We start from the raw sequence: 21,859 nt of genomic DNA, 5'->3' as shown, positions 1-21,859 counted from the left end.
TGGGAATTATAGTCCAGCAATGTCTGGGAGGTTCCACATTGGCTACCCCTGAAATACAGAGCTGAGTGGTAGCAGCGAACACAACTGCCCTAAAGTGTATGAATGAACAGAGCAGCTCTCCATTCACTTCAGTGGCATAATAGTATCCCCAGTCACCATAGCTGCCAAGTTATCCCTTTTTTAAAGGGATTTCCCCTTATGCTGAATAGGCTTCCTTGCGAGAAAAGGGAAAACTTGGCAGCTATGCCAGTCACTTCAAAGGGAAAGAGTTGCACCATGCTGTAGAAAACACCTGACTCATAGCTGCCAAGTTTTCCCTTTTCTCGCGAGGAAGCCTATTCAGCATAAGGGAAAATCCCTTAAAAAAAGGGATAACTTGGCAGCTATGACCTGACTAAACACATCCCTCATCTTCTGTAAGGAAAAGTGACATGTAAAAAATGTTAAAACATTTATTTATACTTCTAAATTTCATTCTTCCTTTTATGTACGCATTATGATACATATGATATAAATTTCCACTGCCAATAAAAGAGATATATTTATTGCAGGTTTTTATTGCTTTATTCTCTTAAACGTGCTTTTATATTATGTGAGTTAGTTTTCCTTAAGTGCTTGGTTTGTATTAAGCCAGCTTTTCCATGGGTTTTTATAACTACTTGAAACAAACTTGAAACATGTAAATTAAATAAAATTCAAATACATTTTCTCTATATTATTATGCTTCTATTTTCCAGCATTGGGGCTGCATATGGGTTTTTTTTAAACAGCTACAGTCCTTCGCATGTTTAAAAAAGGTAAAGGACCCCTGACAGTTAAGTCCAATCACAAACAACTCTGGGGTTGCGGCGCTCATCTTGCTTTACTGGCCGAGGGAGCTGACGTTTGTCTGCAGACAGTTTTTCCGGGTCATGTGGCTAGCATGACTAAGCCGCTTCTGGCGAAACCAGAGCAGCGCACAGAAAAGCTGTTTATCTTCCCGCCGGAGCAGTACCTATTTATCTACTTGCACTTTGATATGCTTTCGAACTGCTAGGTTGGCAGAGCTGGGACCAAACAACAGGAGCTCACCCCATCACGGGGATTCGAACTGCCGACCTTCCAATCAGCAAGCCCTAGGCTCAGTAGTTTAGACCACAGCACCACCCGTGTCCTGCATCCTTTACATGTTTACTCAGAAGTAAATACTACTGAATTAGTGGTACTTACTTCCAGCTAATGGTAGATGAATATCAGACCTTTTTGTGTGTATGGTGGGATTAACCTCTGAAGGTCACCAATGGCATGGTAGTGGATACACAGAAAATTAATTTATCTTTGAGGTAAGACAGGGAAAAATACATTTTTGTTAATGCATATCATGCTGCTGCTAAGCATTTTTTCTTCTCCTTTCTGTGGTACAGATTTAGAAGCAGCCTTCCCCAAGCTGGTTCTTTCCAGATTTTGATGGACTCCTACTAGCGCCAACCAGCATGACCAACAGTCAGGGTTGTCATCCAAAATATCTGGAAGACACAAGGCTGGGGTAGATTGATGACATACACTGTTGAATGTACATGGACTGCACCAGTGAACTGATGGGGGGAAAGAGACAACTAAATTAATGGTTTGCAATTAGTTTACTTCCAACACTTTCACAGTCCTTATCCTATGAAACACTGTGCCGTTTAGAAATGCTTCTTGTAAGAGCATTTGGGGTGCATTAAAAAGTGTATTGAGCTGAAATATTTGCTTAAGGTATTCTCACCACCAAGCAAGAGTTTCAGTAAGAAAAACTGATAGCGTATTTCATATGTCAGTTGGGCTGTGTCTCTGCATTACCAGCCTTCTCAAAGCTTTTTGTCATCTTTGATGCATGGAATTCTACCTTGAGATAAAACAAGACAGCTAAATATGTCCTAATTTCAAATAATGTAAAAAGAAGAAGAAGATAGAAATGGACAAAAAATAAATAAATTGCAGCAGAAAGATAGGAACCCACAGGACTCTTTAATGCACTACTTGACCCACCTGAAGCCCTCTAGATGTTTGAGGCTGCAATTCTTATGAGACTGAACCCAACATTCAGTAAGAAGGTGCTGAAATTAAATGTTCCACTGTTGTGGTCCTGGGAAACTAAGGAGTTAAAATATGACGGGAAATGTGGTCCTTATGGAAAGAAGAGTATGATCTCTGTGTGGTGGAGGTATTCCATATTTCCCATGAATCCTCTGATGGGGAGAAAGGGATAAAAATCATTTTAAAAGAGAATGCTAAATAAAGCACTCTTGGTTCGCTCAGGCAATCCTATGACATTTAAAAAATCCTCACTGACACGTTAAGAGCTTTGTGGACTACCACTGAAGCAATGAATAATTACATAAGTGACAAGTGCTCTCCAGCATCCTTGAGAATTTAAGGGCATTTAGTGACAAAGATTAGAAATGAATGAAATGTGCCGTCACACTTTCACAGTGGCTGCTTTACGTATAGCAAGGACTTCAGTTCATAAGAATGTGAAAGCCCTGCTGAATCAAATCAAAGGCTCTTCAATCTATTCTCACAGTCGCCTACCAAATGTGTCTGGGAGATCCACAAGAAGGATGTGAATACAACTGTCCTCTCTCTCTCTTGTGATTCTCAACAACTGCTAGGCAGAGGCTTGCTGCCTTTGATCCTAGGGGTTATATATAGCATGACTAGCAGCCATTGATAGCATCACCTTCCACGAATATATCTAATATCCTTTTAAAAGCCGTATAAATTAGTAGCCATCAACACATCCTCCAGTAGCAAATTTCATAGTTTTACTTTGCATTATGTGTGTGCTGCTCTGGTTCGCCAGAAGCGGCTTTGTCGTGCTGGCCACATGACCTGGAAGCTCCCTCGGCCAATAACACGAGACGAGCGCTGCAACCCCAGAGTCAGTCACGACTGGACCTAATGGTCAGGGGTCCCTTTACCTTTACCTATGTGAATAAATAGTTCAGTTTATCATTGGACAACTCTGGGTTATCCATAGTTGTGCCTAAGAATTCTAAGGAACCCACCCCCCCCCCAAAAAAGGTGCAGTTTTAAAAGTGTGACCTTGATTCAAATTTGTTTCCAATTGTATCCAAACACATGAAATCCTGCTTCTTGATGTCAGCAATCACCATGCATTTGGTTACTATGTATTAAAAGGTGTCCAAATGCATAAAGAACAGACAAGCAACTTGTTTCCAATTGTATCCAAACACATATGAAATCCTGCTTTTTGATGTCAGCAATCATCATGAGAAATTTGGTTACTATGTATTAAAAGGTGTCCAAATGCATAAAGAACAGACAAGCAACTTCCCCAAATTTCTGGTAGACTAGCAGAAAGTAACCAGCATTGCTCAAGAATTCTAAGACCCATAAAATACAGAGATTTATAAATGTAATTTGTTAGTTTCTTGCCAAATTTGGTTAAAAACAGTGCAGCTTTGAAAGGTTCAATCCACCATTTCGATTCAAAATGTTATCTAATGGTATCCGAACTCAAAATCTGGTTACTGTCCTGCTTCAGAGAATACAAACTCCAGCAGTCCCAGCCTTCTCATGGGGGCAATCCAAAATGGTAATAAATAAATAAAAAGAATAAGTCTGGTCAGAGTCAAAAGTGAAAACACGGGGAATTTCCATTACCAGCTAGGTCTCAGGGAACTGTTGTGCTAGATTGTGTGATGCTATCTCCAGAGGCAGCTGGATTGGTTCAGCTTGGAATGTTTCTGTCCACCATCTTGAGTTAATTTAGCATTCAACAGGATCCAAACATAGGCAAAAAACAACAACTCCTCCGCCTTGGGAACCATCATGGCAAATTGGACAGTATCTCAAGAGATGTTAAAATGCACAGAGAGCAGAAAGACAGACAAGCCACTTTCCAAAGCATGTAATAAGTGTTCATGCTTAGGTTGGCTCTCAAGCATGGTTATAAGCCTTAAAGGGGGGTGTTCTCCATTGGGGTCAAGACTCTCCATTGGAGCCAAAGTGCTATATCAGCAGGGGACTCAAGAGATGAACCTCCCCTTCTGTTTTTTCTGCCTTCACAATGAGAATTGAATTCCTTGCCCCTTGTTTCCCAGTAATTAAGGGAAAGCATGATATGTACTTACCTGCTACATACCTAATTTGACTTTCAGGTTTCTGGGCTCAGTTTTTGAATCTCCTGCAATCTTTTGTACTTCCTGGCAAAGCAGCCTCTGAACAGAAAGCAAAACAAAACGGCTCTTTCACAAAGGCAAAAGTTTCAATACATTGTTTTTAATGGCTTCCTTAAGAATTTTGCCAATGATCATTTATGCCAGTCACAATAAAGCTATCATAAAACCTTATTGATATTTGCGCCCACAATGTTTATACTTTAAGGTCTGGGGCATAAACACTGTGGGCTGAAACATCAATCTGCCAGATGCGTTTCAACCACTCTGATCTTCTTCAGCAAAATGTTTCTGTATTGATTGCTCAGTGGTTAAGGATTCCCCCCCCTCTTTCTTGTCATTGCTAGGTCTGCACTGAGGTCTGCACCTGAAATTCTGGATCCCTCCCAAACAAATGCCAAAGTTTTCAGCTAGTTTTGTGCCATTTTGTGCTGTGAACCCCACATTTTGTGCTGCCCCCCAAACTGAATAATGGATACTCAAACCAAGGTAACAAGTAAAGGGCCCCAAACCCAACCATGTCCTATTGACTCCAAACCAGTGCCAAAATGGTGTGCTGGTTTTGTGCCATTTTGTGCTGCAAACTCCGCTTTCTTCACAGCCCGCCAAACATGAGTGTCATGAACACATCAGCCCCAAGTAGAGAAACACAGCATGAGTTGGGAAGCAGTCAGACAGCTGGGAGCAGTCCTCCCTCCCCTCCCCCCCCCCATCCGACATGGAATGGAATGTAGATAAGGTGCTAGCAGAGAGTGGGAGGGAGAGAAGTCAGCTTGCTCTATATGCACAGGCAGCTTCGAAAAGCCAGAGGGGTAGCATTTCCTCACCGCAAGAGGGGGCAATTAATCCTCTGAGTAGACGTATGGGAAAGGTATTAGATAGGAAACAAACTCAGAAACATAAGGGTCATAGGTTCAGGATATTCTGCAGAACCAAGAAGCACTCCTCAGAAGGGTCAACTGACTCATAAGCCATGAACACTCGGTTAGACGTCCATCTTGCAATAAATCTTCGAGCTAATTACAACTTGCGTGCTGTGTTATCAAGACGATAGCCTGTCCAATTGGCTCCAAACTAGTGCCAGCTATCTAGCAATCTAGATGATGATAGATAGATAGATAGATAGATAGATGATAGATAGATAGATAGATAGATAGATAGATAGATAGATAGATAGATATAGATGATAGATAGATAGATGTCTCTATTGAAGTGAATGGGAAGCCCTAGGGGTGTAGGAGTTTTGATGCAAATTTTTATGGGATCAGTATATATATATGCAAGGCCAGTGATGTTTTTCCACTTGAGGCAAAACAGAAAATGCCTCTAAGGTGATTGGAGGTGTGTTGTGGAAGCCCCAGTGCAATGAAGATGGCACAGGAGGAAAAAAAACAAGACCAGAGAGGAGCAGTATGGTATTTGTGGAAGATGCAAGTAGTATGCTTCTCTGGGGGCCAGATCTGCCCCTCTCCCAGCTGCCCCAGCCTGCCACCTGAGGTGTCTGCCTCACCGAACCATGTATACATGTTAACATAAATATTGCAGAGATTTTTATTTTGCACTTGGTGTTTACTTCCTAGGAAACAATGTAAGTCTCGAACTTCATAGCAAGAAGATTTATGGTGTAATTACTTTAGTATACTGTTGTACAATTTGTAACTTAATGGAAAAGAAATTTACTGGCTCTATTTCAGCTGTCAGAAGTGTCCCTCTGGAGAATATGACAAAAAAGGGAAGGAATAAGTGCTTCTTTAAATGTGTGGGAATGTTTGAATTCAAGGCACTGACTAACCTAGTCAAATATTTTGAAATCAGCTCAGTTGCTTATATTGTAATGAAGTTGAAATTAATTAGGCTTCAAGGCAAGGCATAGAAGACCCTGATCTTTTCAAACAAATGATTGCTCCAATCTTTTCAGACATGTGATTTGCATCTTGTCAGTCAGCTTCTTCTAATTGCTTTGAATGCCAGTCTCTTCCAGTTTTTTGACAAACTGAGGGGAAACAAATTAATAAGAAATCATTTGATTTCCAGAACTGAAGAAACAATAATTTTAACACAAGAATTTGTGAACAGGAGTGTGTGAATTGGAATTAGTGAGAAGGTTGACATTAATTTTAAGACAGGAGACCCTCCTGAACCCTGATAGCAGCCTGCTGTAAAGGCATTCATGAAATGCCTTACACCAGTGGTGTCCAAACTTTTTTCAAAGAGGGCCTGATTTGATGAAGAAGTGAACATGCGTGAGGGCTGGCCAAAATTGTAAATTGTTGAGCTTTTTTTAGGATTGCTTCCCACAGAAATTGTTGGGGAGCCCGCCCCTCGACTCCATCCAGGGAGAGCGCGCACCATAGCAGGAAGGGAGAGTGCATGTCGGCCGAGGGAGCAACCGGTCCTGGCAGCCGCCCAGAGAGAACCTCGCTAGGCGCTGCAGGGCTTGCTCAGCCAACGCACGCTCTCCCTTCCTGCTGCGGTGCGCACTCTCCCTGGATGGAGGCGAGGGGCGTGCCAGCGAGGGGCGTCACGGCCGTGCATCGTGACGTCATACTGCTGCGGAGCGGCACCCCGCCCCCGGGTGGTGCCTCCGCTTTGACGCCTCGGGTGCCAAAACGGCTAACAATGCTCCTGACCCCTGGTCTCTGAGCCACCTCAGCTCCTGGCAACTAGCACTCCCTGGACAGCCCCAAAAGTACCATTTGCCTGGGGAACTTGTAGCCAGGGCTGCTGCAACAAACAGCTGTGCAAGCATTTGGGAGGCAGAGACACAAGAGGGCTTCAGAGGAGGAAAGGAGAGAAGGAAAGAGAGACAGAGGCCAGTGTTGCCCTCAGTACCCCTGACCATCATTCAAGGCACCCCAGGGTGCCATGGCACACTGCTTGAATACCACTGCCCTATAGAAATGCCACACACATACAAAGAAAATATCTCTGTTCACAAGTACGCTGGAAATTTTTAAGAAGCCATTTGTGCACAGCTAAAGGACCCACCTTTTGGAAATGTATGAGTGGCACAGCAAATCATGTATGGTAAGACAAAAGGTAGAGCAATGCACACAATAAACCAAGCAAATGCCTATTTATGTTGTAGTTTGGCTCATCATAAAATGAATCAAGTGAATCAAACCAGATCTAACCAAATGGAAAGGGCTACAAAGTATTTCTGTGAACAATGTTTTCGACATGGAAATTCAACTGAAATAAAAGCCCAGCAGGTTTGAAGCTGTCATATGGTCTTTCAGCTACATTCTGGCAGCTTCACAGCAATCATGAGTTTATACTGATATAATTTACATTCCCTCAAGTATTAGCAAAGAGTTAGTGCAGAACACATTGGGAAGTCTCCTGATCCTCATCTAGCCAGGGCTGGCCCTATTATCAGGCAAAGTGAGGCACTTGCCGCAGGCAGCTGATACTGATGGATGGGGAACCCTGAGGAAGTCTTCCCAGACAGAGCTGTGGTGGGCATCACACACAGCCTGCTGACCTCAGGTGTAGCTGAGGACACTGCCCCATTTACAGTGTTGAAGTGAAATTGAACTGCCAGAGGGGTTAGCTTTGTATGTGGAATTGGTGGGACATCTTCTGCCTCAGGCAGAAAAATGTCTTGAGCTGGGGCCTTTACAGATATTTTCCTTCAGGCATAGATTATATGTATGAGGCAAAACCATGCCTGCTGGCCCTGCCCTTTATGTCAAGTTCCCTACCAGCTCCGTGTTCTGTGCAGTATCTGAAAAGAGGAGCAGGCACACTCCCATTCCACCCCACCCCCATGAAGATAAAAGCATCTGTGTTAATGGGCTATTATCATGATCCAATAGATCGATGGTTTTTCCAAATATACACCAGCACTAACAGCAAGAGCTCCAGTACAAAGGGAACCCCATTTTACAACTAATTCAAAATAAACAATAAAACAATTCCTCTTCATCATATTTTAGCTGTTCACTGACCCATCACAGCTGCATTTGAAACATTAGTTAATCATTTGGTAATAGATACTTCTGCCCAGTAACACGTTAATGCAATTTTCATAGCTGTCAATAGGCTTTGTGATAATATAGCTACATAACAATGATAGATAGATCATTTAATAGTTATCAAAATAATTCAGTATGAAGGTTATTATATCAAATTTAATCATATTCCTGTCATTTGCAAAGCAACACCAGGTACTTGGGTCTAATATTCTTGGACAATCCCCAAAATGGCTCACATCTGTCTTTCGAATGGCTCTTAAGATGTGGTATTTTACCTGAATTCATTCTTAATGGATTTGCATGACATTCCAAATACATTCCATCAACTCATACAAATCTGAAAGCTTTTTACCCCCTTCACAGAGTTCATTGTTTTAAACACAGACAGATGTGGAATTACATTTGAAGACATTTTTTATCTTCTACCTTGCTGGCTCTGAGAAAGAGGTTTTTCTCTCCAGGCTAAGAATGAAAATTCCCTGTAGTTTTGCCAGTACAACAAGTCAACATAGAGCTGTCATGTTGCATTTATTAAGATTAGAATCACAACTGAACGTAGAACCACCCACCAGATCTTAAGGCTCCTATTATCCCAGACATAGCAGGTCCCAGAAGAACTTATTATCTACACATATGGGGAACTTGCAGTTGGCTAAGTCACATTTAAGAGCACATAACTAATTAACTTTGATTAGCTTCACGAAGAGCAATGTGTGCATATTCATTCACTTCCATTATTATTATTATTATTATTATTATAAGTATCTGCTCATTTATTTTATGAGACCATACAGCGAAAGACAGGGAAAACAAGATAGATTAGATGTTCAGAATTGAAATGCCACAGCTACAAAATGTTTGTAAAGGTGAACATTACCATCTTCAGGTTTCTCTAAGGCCCAATCTTCCTACACTAATTCCACAAGCTTCCTCATATCTGCCAGCCCCCATGAATATTTCTTCTGCCCCTACAATCTGTCCTTTATCATAATAACAGCCAAAAGCCAAGAACTTTATGCAAGCTTTCATTATGGATAGCAAATCAGTTTCTTTGCCACACTCCTCTAAACGTATCCAATTTACAACAAATATTTATGATGCAAAATGATAATTGCAGAATGGTTGGGAGTGAAAAGGTTAAGTCCCATGTCCATAAGCATAAACACATTAATGGTGCAATCCTATCCATGTCAACTCAGCATTAAGTTCAATGGGTTTTTACTCCCAGATAAATGTGTACAGGACTGCTGCAGCATGAAACTTAAAAAATTTACTAGACTGATGTGCAAAAGACTGAACGAGGACAATGTGTATTTTGATAAAGCTGCTTCATTTCTTTGGAATATTCTGAATGGATGGAGCCACAGAATTCAACCTGCTTTTGCTACCAGTTCATTTTTTATGGCAAATCTAGTCCAATGCTAGAAAGTTATATGTACACACGTCTCTCAGATCACATGTAGATCGCAAGATTTCTGGGATAGCTCAGCTGGTAGAACATAAAACAATTCAAGGGTTGTGGGTTCAAGCCCCACTTTGGGTGAAAGCTTCCTGCATTGCAGGGGGTTGGACTAGATGACCCTCGTGATCCCTTCCAGTTCTACAGTTTTATGGTTCTATGACATCTGTTTCCTAAAAGAAAGCCAGATTTCCATACACATTTTTGATGTGGTAAAGTCATTAGGGCTTTGCCAGATTAAGCACCCTAAATTGGGCTTGAGTCAACCTGGGATGATCCATACCAATTTCAGAATCAATCTGGGCCCTTTAGCAGTCTCAGATTACTCTGGGTGGACGTGGCCTGGGGCTGCTGTGACCTCAGTAGTGGAGGAAGCCTCTCAGACACCTGGGGTGGCGTGCTCAGGGTTGGGGCGAACCGCCCATAAGGGCCGTCCCATGCCATCCCTATGGGCGCCGTGGCGCACCCATCCCTATGGGCACCCATAGGGACAGGGTGTGTGATGCCCATACAGGACAGGGCACACATCGGGGCCTCAGCAGCCCTACAGCTGGGGGGGGGGAGGCAGCGGGCAGACAGTGAAGAGCCTGCAGGCACCGAGATGCGTGGCTCGTGCACACTGCAGGCCCTGCGATGACAAGTGCCACCCACCATTTCATCACCCCTTGTCAGGGTGACACCCAGGGCAGATTGCACCCCCCGCGCCCCCTCTATATGCCCCTGTGTGACCTGCTCTGGGAAAATCCCATCTTGACCTGAATCTGCCCAATTGAGTTCCAGATCCAGGATTTGTCCAGAGCCAGTGCACAGCCCTAGAAGTCACCATGACCTATGCTTTCATCAGTTACCACCTCATAGTGGATGTTTTATCAGAAGCATCTACTTGCAATTAGGTTTGAGGTTTTACATATCCTGAAAGCAAAGTCACTGTGGATTAGATCCAGTAGTTTTCCCTTGTCATGAGCTGAACATTGCTTCCACAAAGGCAATCTCACTTGGAACATGATCTAAGTGGGCCATCTCCAAGGGACTCAACCCTATAGGTATATCTTGTGATCATTGCTTTTAATTTCTTCCAAACTAGAGGAACTTTAAAAATAAATAAGGGTTTATGAAAAAAGTGTCCTTTTAACTGCAGCTATTTTGTCTAATCACTTAAGTGTTTTCCATCTTACTAATTTTTTTTACTTCAGTTTGGCTCCTTGTCATAAGAATAGGAAATTTATGCAAGAATGAAACCTAAGTATAGCTCTGGACATTTTGGGGATAGCCTGCTCCCATACACTATGAAAACTTATGTGTAAAAACTGAAGCTGTTTGAGGGAAATTTGTCCCTTGTCATCTTTAGCATAGCAATGTGTCAGAACTCATCAGAGTCTAGTATTTGCCTGAGTGAGAAATGGGAAACTGGAAGTTTTGCTTTTGGGGAAAGACTGGTATTAAATGTATATTACCATATGCAGGTCTCTTGAATAAGCACTGCCATTTACTAACGTAGACTTGTCTGACAACAGCTACTAATACCATAGCTGCCAAGTTTTCCCTTTTCTCATGAGGAAGCCTATTCAGCATAAGGGAATTTCCCTTAAAAAGAGGGATAACTTGGCAGCTATGTAATACTATTTGGCTTAGTGGCAGGCAATGATTAGATTAGAAGATGTAAATCTAGGAGGAAGGTTGGATGGTAGTTTGGTAGATGGTAGATAGTTGATGAGGGCAATTTCCTCCAAAGTTTTATATGGAAAACCAAACCAAAAACTGTCTTTAAGTCAATGTATGCTGCACACAAAGCAACCCCATATTTGCTTTTAAAAAAGAAATTATTGCTTATTTGTCAATCAAATGGTGTACAGCCAGAGAATAACCAGAATCCAATTGCTAGCAATAAACAAGAATGATTTAGCATTAATCATTTATACGCCATTTTTAGTGCCCAATGCTCTGCAATCATTAGCTCATTCAATCATTAGCTCATTCATCCCAACAATTATCCCTTGTGGTGGGTAGTTATTATTCCCCACTTACAGATGGGAAACTGATACTGACAATCCAAAACCTATTCGCCACTATACCTGTAGCTTACTGGACAAGATCTCATCCCCACTAGACTGGAGAAGAATTGCATGGACCTCTTTCAATCTGGTGGAAGATCCAAATCCATACTAGATCCCGGGAACAGGGGCAGCTTCACCTCTAGAAGGTAATCTCTTCTTTAAAGGGATTTGGAGGTCAGCAAGGAATTGACTTCTATGTTTTGGTAATGGACCAATGCCCACATTTATCCCCTAATCTTTCTAGAGTGGTTATCTCCAACATGAATGCAAGAACACATGTGAAGAGAGCCGGTTCTGATCTTCTTTGGCAGTTTTCTCCAACCTGGTGTACTCCAGTTGTTTTGGACTACAATTCTCATCAGTGGCGGAGCTTCATGCTTCGGCACCAGGGGGCGGAGAGCAGGTGGGGGCGGGGCTGGCGTGCGTTCTGGGGGTGGGGTGTGCCACCCGCAGAGGCAGGGCGTGCGTTCTAGACCACTGAGATTGTCCAGTGATTACTTTCAGCTGTTATCCTCACTAAAATGGAATTATCCAACACTATTCCTAGACATCATTGAGAAAGAACAAAACATGACAGCTAGCCACTTCGACGTCATTAAACACACAGAACAAAACTGAGAGGAAAGGTTATTTCCATTTTAAAACCTTCCAATTTAAAACCACAAAAAATGAAGGAAGTTGCAAATAATGGGTGACTGGGAACATTTCCTAATGGCGGAGGCCTGTTGAACTGCAGAATCTCCTTCCCACAGAATTGGTTAAAATACAATTTCTTGAGTAATTTGAAACCAAAGTGGACAAAACACTTGAGAATCTACTAAGGGAAAAGAGACCTGCAGCCATAATAACAGGGACTGACGGTCCATGTCTATCATAGTCTTATTGTTCCACTTTGTTGCTTGCAGCATACAATATAATGCAATTTCAATGCTAGGATTATATTTACATTTGTGGCAAAAGGCCCAGGAGGCTTCTCTAATACTGATGCATAACATACCGTAGATGGAAAACATTCGTGCTATCACTTTAGTATGAAGATTACAAAACACAGAAATAGTTCATTGTTTATTGCACAGACTTTGGGAAATCGTCAAAGGAAATTAGTTAACAACTAACCAGTTGATGAGGGTTTCAGTGCAGACCACCTATCAATGTGTGTAACTACCAATGACTCTGCTGGGCAGTAACAAAAAATAAACTATCCATAGATATCTGAGACATTCGTTCAACTGCATTTAATTCAGCTATTGCAGCAGCAGTAGGTGTTCAAACTGGGGATACAAGACAGGTCAAATGAACTAGTGACAACGTAGGAGTGGGGGGAAACCACCGCAAATGTGCACAAAATACAATTCGTTGCTATTATTAATATAACTTTTCTACTGAGAAAATTCTGATTCAGTTCTATCACATAGATGTTGTCTTCCATAGCATCTCAAAAATAAATGAAAATATACACTCAGACCACTCTTTTGACCATCTGGTTGGTAGGTCCATGCAGATTATTTTTTAAAGTTGTGGGGGAGAGTTTTGGTTTCTCTTTGAGGCATGCTTACAAAAGTGTTATACAGTGTTAAGAACTTAATTAGTTCTGGAGGTCCATTCTTAACCTGAAACTGTTCTTAACCCAAGGTACCACTTTAGCTGATGGGGCCTCCCGCTGCCGCTGCGACGCCACCACATGATTTCTGTTCTCATCCTGAAGCAAAGTTCTTAACCCAAGGTACTATTTCTGGGTTAGCGGGGGAGGAAGGGAAAGGAGAATGTTAGCTACAACTAATCCAGAATGTGGCAGCTAGACTGGTGACTGGGAGCAGCCGCCGAGACCACATAACACTGGTCCTGAGAGATCTGCATTGGCTCCCAGTATGTTTCTGAGCACAATTCAAAGTGTTGGTGCTGACCTTTAAAGCCCTACACAGCCTTGGTCCTGTATACCTGAAAGAGTGTCTGCACCCCCATCATTCAGCCCGGACACTGAGGTCCAGCGCTGAGGACCTTCTGGCGGTTCCCTCATTGCGAGAAGTAAGGTTACAGGGAACCAGACAGAGGGCGTTCTCGGTAGTGGCACCCGCCATGTGGAACGCCCTCCCATCAGATGTCAAGGAAATAAGCCGCTATCCTATTTTTAAAAGACATCTGAAGGCAGCCCTGTTTAGGGAAGTTTCTAATATTTAATGCTGTATTGTTTTTAACACTCGATTGGGAGCTGCCCAGAGTGGCTGGGGAAACTCAGTGAGATGGGCGGGGTGTGTATATATATTACTACTATGTTACTATTATTACTATTATTACACCCAACACCAAAAATGGTTTTCAAAAAATCATGTAAGATAAAATATTCTGCAATATACATAATAAATGGAAGCAGTAAAAATAATTATTGTAAGCTACATGATTAACATAAAGAACGATAGCCCATCAACCTCCAGAAAGCCAATGAAAAATGCATGCGTTGTTATTTTATTGGGGGATTATTTTGATATCACTGTGACTTTTGTATTTTACGTCAGTTTGTATTTGTTATTGGCCTTCCTTTGTCTCCTTTGCTTTTTTCCTGTTTGCCAGATACTTGTTTCCCCCACAGGCACACACACTCAGATTGTAGCTTAAGGCCAAGGTCTTCCAGAGAAAGATTATATGTCGGTGACTACTGTGTTTCACAAGCTTTGGTTTGGGCACATAAAAGCTCCAGCTATTATTTTGACCTCAAGGGTGGCACCATACAGAATTTTTCTTCTGGGGAAGGAGCTGGATAAGAGGCTGGATATGTAACAGCGGGTGGTTGTGTGATGTGGTACTGCTCATTGAACAGCAAATATGCCCTCAGGTCACAACAAAATTGTATCATGTAGAGAGAGAGATACAGTGGAGCAGAAGGGGAGACTTGGAAATCACTCAGCCTTGCAGAGAGCTTGACAGGACAGGCACATATTATTGCTGGGAGACTTGGTGGTGCCATTGCCACGACCCTGTGCAGCGCACATCCCTTTTTGACATGGAAGAAAAATGCATATTGTCGTGGAGGTGTTGGTATGTTTTCTGAAATGGCTGTGCCCTGATGCAGCTGTGTGTAAGTGTAATACAGCTGCTTGCAAAGAGATGGAGGTATGTAAGCCCATATCTACTTTTGGAAGTATGGGAGACCATATCCATCCAGCTGCTCCTTATACCATACTATTCTGCATAATACTGTTTTGGTTGACAAAGCTACATGTTCGCAACCCAATGGAAGGGAAAGACCATAGCTCAGTCAAGGAAGGCCCATAAGTCAGCAGTAGAACATCTGCTTTCCATATGGAAGGTTCCAGGTTCAATCTCTAGGTAGAGCTAGGAGAGATTGATTGATTGATTGTATTTACTGTATATCCCTCCTTCTCCTCCAAGGAGCTCAAGGTAGAGCACATGGTTCTCTATGACCCCCCCTTTTTTTTCTTTTTAGGTCCTCAACCTGGTATTTTATTTTGTTCATATAAACTATGCCATAAACTCATATGGAATTGGTTCCAGCAGCTCTGGCTCCTTGCCGTTGTTTCTCACAAAGTGAGCTTCACTTGGAGGAGCAGGCTGGCGTTTTCATTCAAACCAAATTCCCTTTTCCTTTCCTTCATTTTTCTTTCCTTCATTTTCTTTCACACCCTGCAAGAAGCTGTCTCTGCTCTTTGAGTGCTTAATATGCTCGATCCTCACGCCGATTCTCTTGGCCAGAATCTTGCCCTTAACCTTCTTGTTCACAATAATGCCCACAGCATGCTGGGCAATGTTGTATGCCCTTCCTGTCTTGCCATGGTAACATTTGTCGGACATGCCTTTCTGAATTGTGCCCATGCCCTTTATGCCAACAATATCACCCTTCTTAAGGAGGCGCGTGTAGGTGGCGAGAGGGACCACACCATGTTTGCAAAAGGGTCTTGAAAACATGTAATGTGTCCCCCTCCGCTTCCCCATGGTGTTGGTCATCTTGGTGGATTACTGTAAGATGGCATCCAAGGCCGAAAAACCTCTATGACCCATTTTTCCCCCACCTTGTGAAATAGGTCCGGCTGGGAAGTAGTAACTGGCCCTAAGTCACTCAGTGCCTGAAACTCTAGAGAGTCACTGCCAGTCAGTGTAGAGAGAACTGAGCTAGATGGACCAGTGTCTGATTCAGAGTTCATGCACACTTCCACTTGTCCCACGCCAAGATGTTTTTCACTTGTACCACCAGAAAAACTCACTGAATTAGAACAAAAGTCAATCTACAGGAAACCCGATGGGCATTTGTTCTGATTTAGCAGTAAACAGGTGGGTTTTCGCAGGAGAAAGTAGTGGGGCAAGTTAAAGCGTGGGCGATCCCTCAGCAGAAAGCAGCTTCCTGTGTTCCTGCATTCCAACTGATAGATTGGGTTGGGGATTCCCGCATGCAGGACCCATCCCCAGTCAGTCAGGAATACATGTGACAGAGTTTCCTTCCTCAGCCCTACTTGGACTGAGGTGCTGTTTTTTAAGGAATGTTTATGGACTGTAGCCCACGTACCCAGCAATCTGTGAAATCTAGAATGGGGTTGATTAGTGGAGATTTAAACTGGTAAGCTCTATTATTAGTACATAATGTTCCAAAGCAAACATAGCAGAATAAGAAGAGCACGTCTAAGCTATGTCTAATCAGCCCTCCACGTAAACTTTACCTTTTTTTATCCTTGATGCAAACACCTCTGTACAGTGATCTACAGCAGCCCAGCACTGTGATAAACTATCATAAGCTTTACAGAATTTATAGACTCTTACAGCTTCAAAAAAAACCACTTTCTTCTTTTTTTATGAAAAAGTAATACTCGAGGTTGTATGTCACACAGCAAAAAAATAAATAAAAATGAGCCACTTGCTCCTGCCTAAATTATTTATCGGAAAAAGAAAAGTCAATTTCATTTCATGACGTCAGCAGAACACCAGGGGAAAGCTGCAAATTATGAATAGACTATTGATCTATATGTCAGGAATATGCTAGAAACGTAAGACTGATATCTGGCACACAGTTCACGTAGACTCTAAGCACATGTCTTGACAGGGAAAAGTGCACAACTGTACAAAGCACGTCAAACATCTAACATGGAGTCAGGCCTATAGTGTAGGGCACCGTTGGATAACATAATTGTTGTGCAGAAGAGTTGGTGTTTCAATGGCAAAACGGGCTATACCAGGTTCCGTCCCTAAACATATTTCTCTATGGGGTGGAAGCATGGGTGTAGCCAGGATTTTTCTTGGTGGGGCAGGCTTTGGGGAGGGAGAGGTTGCAGGGAAAACCTCAGATTTGTATTGATTAGTATTGGTTTTTATTGACTTGGGGGGCTGCTGCCCCCCCTTAGCTATGCCCATGGAAGGAAGCATGGTTAAGTGTACCTGATCTCAAATTCAATTCCTGGCATCTCCAGCTGAAATAATTAGGCAGCACATGGTGGAGACCCACTGCTAGCCAGAGTAGACAATATGGGGATAGATGAACAAATAGCCCGACCTGTTCTAAAACAACTTCCTAAATATTCATAATTAGCAAATAAGGAAAAGATGTCTCCTTGAGTGATCCCAAAGAGATGTCAGCTAAACCAGGCTTCCTCAACCTCGGCCCTCCAGCTGTTTATGGCCTACAACTCCCATTATCCCTAGCTAGCAGGACCAGTGGTCAGAGATGATGGGAACTGTAGTCTCAAAACATCTGGAGGGCCAAGGCTGAGGAAGCCTGAGCTGAACTAACAACAAAGCACCCATGATAGTCCACATCATCCTATCGTAAGTGGTTCACTCAGCCAGCTGTTCCTTTAAAAACAATGGGCAGACTATATCAAGCTGTAGAGCTCATGGGGATGCTGTTTTCTCTGTGGAACCATTTCAACTTAATGTCTTCATTAACTCATTGATAGCTGTTTTTGGGTTTATAGTAGTCTTACTGTGCTAGAAATTCTGCTTCCTCATCAGCTCAGAAAATAAAACTGATCAGGATGGTTAACAATCACAATGAGGCAAACGTGCCATCTGTACTATAGCCTCAGTTTCCCAAGCGTGTTACACCATGATCTATCTTGGGGGGGAGGACAACATCTGTGCACCCAACCATTACCTTTCAACTTTTACCTTTCCAACATCAGGAGCATCTATAGTTTTTAAATAGATAGCTAGTTAAATAGATAAATAATTACCTCCCTTGAGTGTCTATAGTTTTAAAATTGATAGATACTTATTTCTATTTTCCCTTTTTTAATACTCTTCTTGTGTGCATTGTGTTGTTTTGAGGAATTGGAGTGCTGCCATCATTTCTGCTCTCCAAAGCACTTCTGCTTCCTCCTTTCAAGACTAAATTCAAGTTTAAATCATTTCTCCTTCAATTCACTTCACTTCAATTAAGAAAGATGGCAGTGAGTCGTGAGGGAGCCTCGCTCTTTACTCATGGAGGCCAGATTCAGCTTGTCTTCTCAGTGAAGGAGCAGCTAATAAGTTTTTAGACGTTTGAGGAGGAACAGCAGTGTCCAGAGATTAGTGATCAGTAAGAAAACACATTCTTTTTTTTAACCAAACATTTCCTTTAATAATATGTTTAAATGGTTCAATAATCCATTTATTTATTTATTTTAGAGTTTTCCACAATCACTTCTCACGTGCGTTTCCTGCGGATATTGCCATTCTCCTCTTCTCTAGCTGCTGTTTACAAGAGCTGCCTTTTTGTTGCTGGTCAGAATGACTCATAATAAATTATATCTCTTCCATTTATCCTGCACTGCTAAGCATACCGGTATATTGACTCGCTCCTTATGTTTTGACCCCATTAGTGCTTCTATTTCTTTTTCTGTGCAACAGAGACCAAATTTGGAGGCACCATCAGGGTACCTGCCATCTCTTTGTCCTTTTATAAAGTAGGCTTCCTCAACCTCGGCCCTCCAGATGTTTTGAGACTACAATTCCCAGCATCCCTGATCACTGGTCCTGCTAGCTAGGGATCATGGGAGTTATAGGCAAAAAACATATGGAGGGCCGAGGTTGAGGAAACCTGTTCTATAAGGTCACGGGCTCACTTAAGAGGGTGTAAAGCAGGCATCCCCAAACTTCGGCCCTCCAGATGTTTTGGACTACAATTCCCATCTTCCCCAACCACTGGTCCTGTTAGCTAGGGATCATGGGATTTGTAGGCCAAAACATCTGGAGGGTCACAGTTTGGGGATGCCTGGTAGGGGTGGCCCTTGAATAGAGTTACCAAACAGATGTTGTGCACACTCACATGGGAGTAAGTGCATGTGAACATAGTGAAACGTACCAGTCCACTTTCTCCAACCTAGTTCCCTCTAGACGTTGTTAGGATGCCCAACTCCCATCAGCCCCAGCAAGCCTGGCCAATGATATAGGATTATAGGAGCTGCTAACAGGAAACACCGGGAGGAAATCAGGTAGAGTGATGGTGTCATAAGTAAGTAAGCCTTGGATTCAGTTTTATGAGCAAAGGCGGCAAAATTTTGGCAGGCATCAGATCATCTCAAAGACCCATCTAGTCCATCATCCTTTTCTCACAGTAGCCAACCAGATGCTATGGGAAGTCCTCAAGGTAGCATACTGCCTCTGACAATTGTGGCAGAACATCACTATCATAGCTAGTAGCCCCTGGGAGCTTTATTCTCCAGGTGTTATTTTTTCATTGCTGCAGCAGACATTTGCTCACCTGCCTGACCTCTTCTATCTGTAGAGTTTTAAAAGGCACAAGTATCCTGTTCTTTCTTAAGCAGAGCAGCCCCGTCCTGAATATATATTATTCTCCTAATTTCCTATCTTCAAGTGTCATTAAGGGCTGCTTCAACTCTTCTTTTAGACACTTCTGGCACCCTGTATCAGAACCTGCTGCATTTAATGGCTGCCAGAATTCAAATAAGTATGTGGCATAATCCAGACAGTGCCTTGGGGCTGAAATACACTTATCAGTAATGTTATTATTATATCTTATTACCTGCTTTTGGGAGCAGTCGCAGCCCATGTCTCTGCATTTCCTTTTCTCCAGGCCACTGAATAAGTTTCCTCTATAAATGTCACCATAATTAAATTTGACCCCCAAACCCGCTCTTCTTGGCCTCTCCACCATCATTTTCGGAAGTAAAGATATGTGAAATGCCTGGTAGCAGTGCTTAAGAAATACGCTGGGGATCAGGCATGATAGAGGTGTAGCGAATTATACATGATGTGGAGAAAGCAGATAGGGAGATGATTTTTTTTTTCACCTTCCCTCATAATACTAACCATGATGGCTCTTTTTTTGCCTCCACAGTAAGAGGTGGTTATGTCTCTGAATACCCAGTTGCTAGAAATAAAAACTGGAGAGAAAGCTGTACCCCTCAGGTCCTGTTTGTGGCCACTGTGAGAACAGGATGCTAATATTCTGGTTGTCTTAGTTCTTATGACAGCAGATGTACAAGATCCCAGCACATCTCATGGGACTGAGGGTGAAGATGGCTCTGTATTCTTTATGCTGACAATGTGAGACTTCACAGGCTAATGTTTCCCACACGCTGTGGAATTATGCCATTGTGGCTTCACTCTGGAGAGAAGCACAAGATTCAAAGGACAATAAAGCTTGTTCCAGAATCTCAAGGGGGCTTAGGCTACGTTTCCCCCCCTCCCTCAAGTAGCACATCCCTATGCAATTCTCAGCGTGGCATATCAATAGTCAATGTATGCAGCGTGTTTAACCTGTATACAGATTCTTCCCCTTGTGGTGCTGTTGACTGAAATTAGGTGTGTGCAGTGGTCAGATCTGATCCGCAGAGGAATTTCAGTCCTTTTTCTTTATATGCTTCACTAAAGTGCACAGCGAATCAAACGGGCAGAGAACCTTGATTTCAAATTATGTATAAGGCAATAAAAATAATTCAGACATTTGCAATAGCCTTTAATGGAGCATTACTATGTCATTGAAAACAGATTATTTAATTACTTTGACAGAGAACCAGACCCTGATTTCAAATTCTATATAAGCCTCAAAAATCATGTCAATGTTTGCAATAGTCATATATGTATCACTAAATAGCTAGTTTTCAATAGTATCCAGGAAGAAAGCTAGTACAGGATACAACCATATAAAGTCTAGTTCTAGGAAGAAATAGCCTCAGTAAACAGGACCCAAACTAGAGGTGACTAACTTCTCCTCTTATTTTTTTAGTACCGAAAACAGCCTCAGAGAGCTGTGAGTTTAAGTGGAGTTAATGGTGGAGGAAAGGGGCTGTCTCTTATCATGTTTCTGCTCAAAACATGCCTTTCTCTCTCTCCCCCCCCCCAATCTTGACACTTTCCTATTCATAAAATGAAAAATAAGCTGAGAAAGATGATAAAAGAGATCTCCTCTGCTTTAGGGATGGGGAGAAATTTGATTCAGTTCACAAATCAAAAGTAAACCTTCATAATGTGCTCCTATCAAATCAATACACAAACTAAAACACAGCCATTCTTCAAAATTCACAATTCTCCTAATTTTGCTATGCAGTCTTTCCTTCTACAAAAATTCATTATACTAGAGCAGGAGTGAAGAAACTTTTCGGCCTGCATGGCCGGATCTCCCACCACCCCTTGGGCCAACTCTGACAGGTGGGTAAGACCACCCACTTGTCAGTCATCTGATATAATGGTATCATGGTATCATGTGATTGGCAGGTGGGTTGTCCTACCCAACTGTCAAAGTTGGCCTGTGTCGGGGTAAGGATGGGGGAAGGTAGCAGCCAAGCAGGATTGAATGCATCATCCATCAGCTCATGTATGGGGAGTTCAGTCCTACCTTCAGGTGCAGCGTAGATGGGCTTGGTTTGAGGAAATATCCTTGCATACCTCCAGAACTTGAAAAAATGGCCTCCTGTGGGCCAGAGGTTCTCACCCCTATTCTAAAAGAAATTGTTTTGCAAAACTGTGGATCGGGCAAAATTGCATACAAAAATATACACAGTAAGAAAAGATGACACCACTGTAAGATGCTAATGGTTTTTTCAAGAGGATTATTTTATTCTGTTTTATTTTTAAAGAACTTCTGGTTCTTCATTTGTTCACTATATATAAACAATATTCACTTCATCCCATCCAATATAACACCCAACATTGCCACTTTCTATAAACAAACATTATCTTCAACCCTCATATCCAAATTTCATTATTTCTTTTCCTTTTTCACGCAAAAAGTCTATGAGATGTTAACAATGACTTTTCTCTAAT

The 21,859-nt window shown here is 42.2% G+C and overlaps 1 long non-coding RNA gene and 1 pseudogene across 1 annotated transcript in view; both read right to left on the bottom strand.

Annotated features, from left to right (window-relative positions):
- Positions 1–4,128: 4,128 nt before the first annotated feature.
- The window catches only part of LOC118093873 (uncharacterized), a 30,673-nt gene continuing 12,942 nt past the window's right edge, over positions 4,129–21,859 (bottom strand). The window contains exon 3 of the long non-coding RNA XR_004693702.1: positions 4,129–4,205. This is a non-coding gene — a long non-coding RNA (uncharacterized LOC118093873). The remainder of the gene's footprint in view (positions 4,206–21,859) is intronic.
- Positions 15,131–15,613, bottom strand: LOC118093872 (large ribosomal subunit protein eL21-like; annotated as a pseudogene).

Source organism: Zootoca vivipara, chromosome 5 (genome assembly GCF_963506605.1).
Source record: "Zootoca vivipara chromosome 5, rZooViv1.1, whole genome shotgun sequence".
Taxonomy (NCBI): Eukaryota; Metazoa; Chordata; class Lepidosauria; order Squamata; family Lacertidae; genus Zootoca; species Zootoca vivipara.
This window is presented reverse-complemented; position numbering and strand designations above follow the sequence as displayed.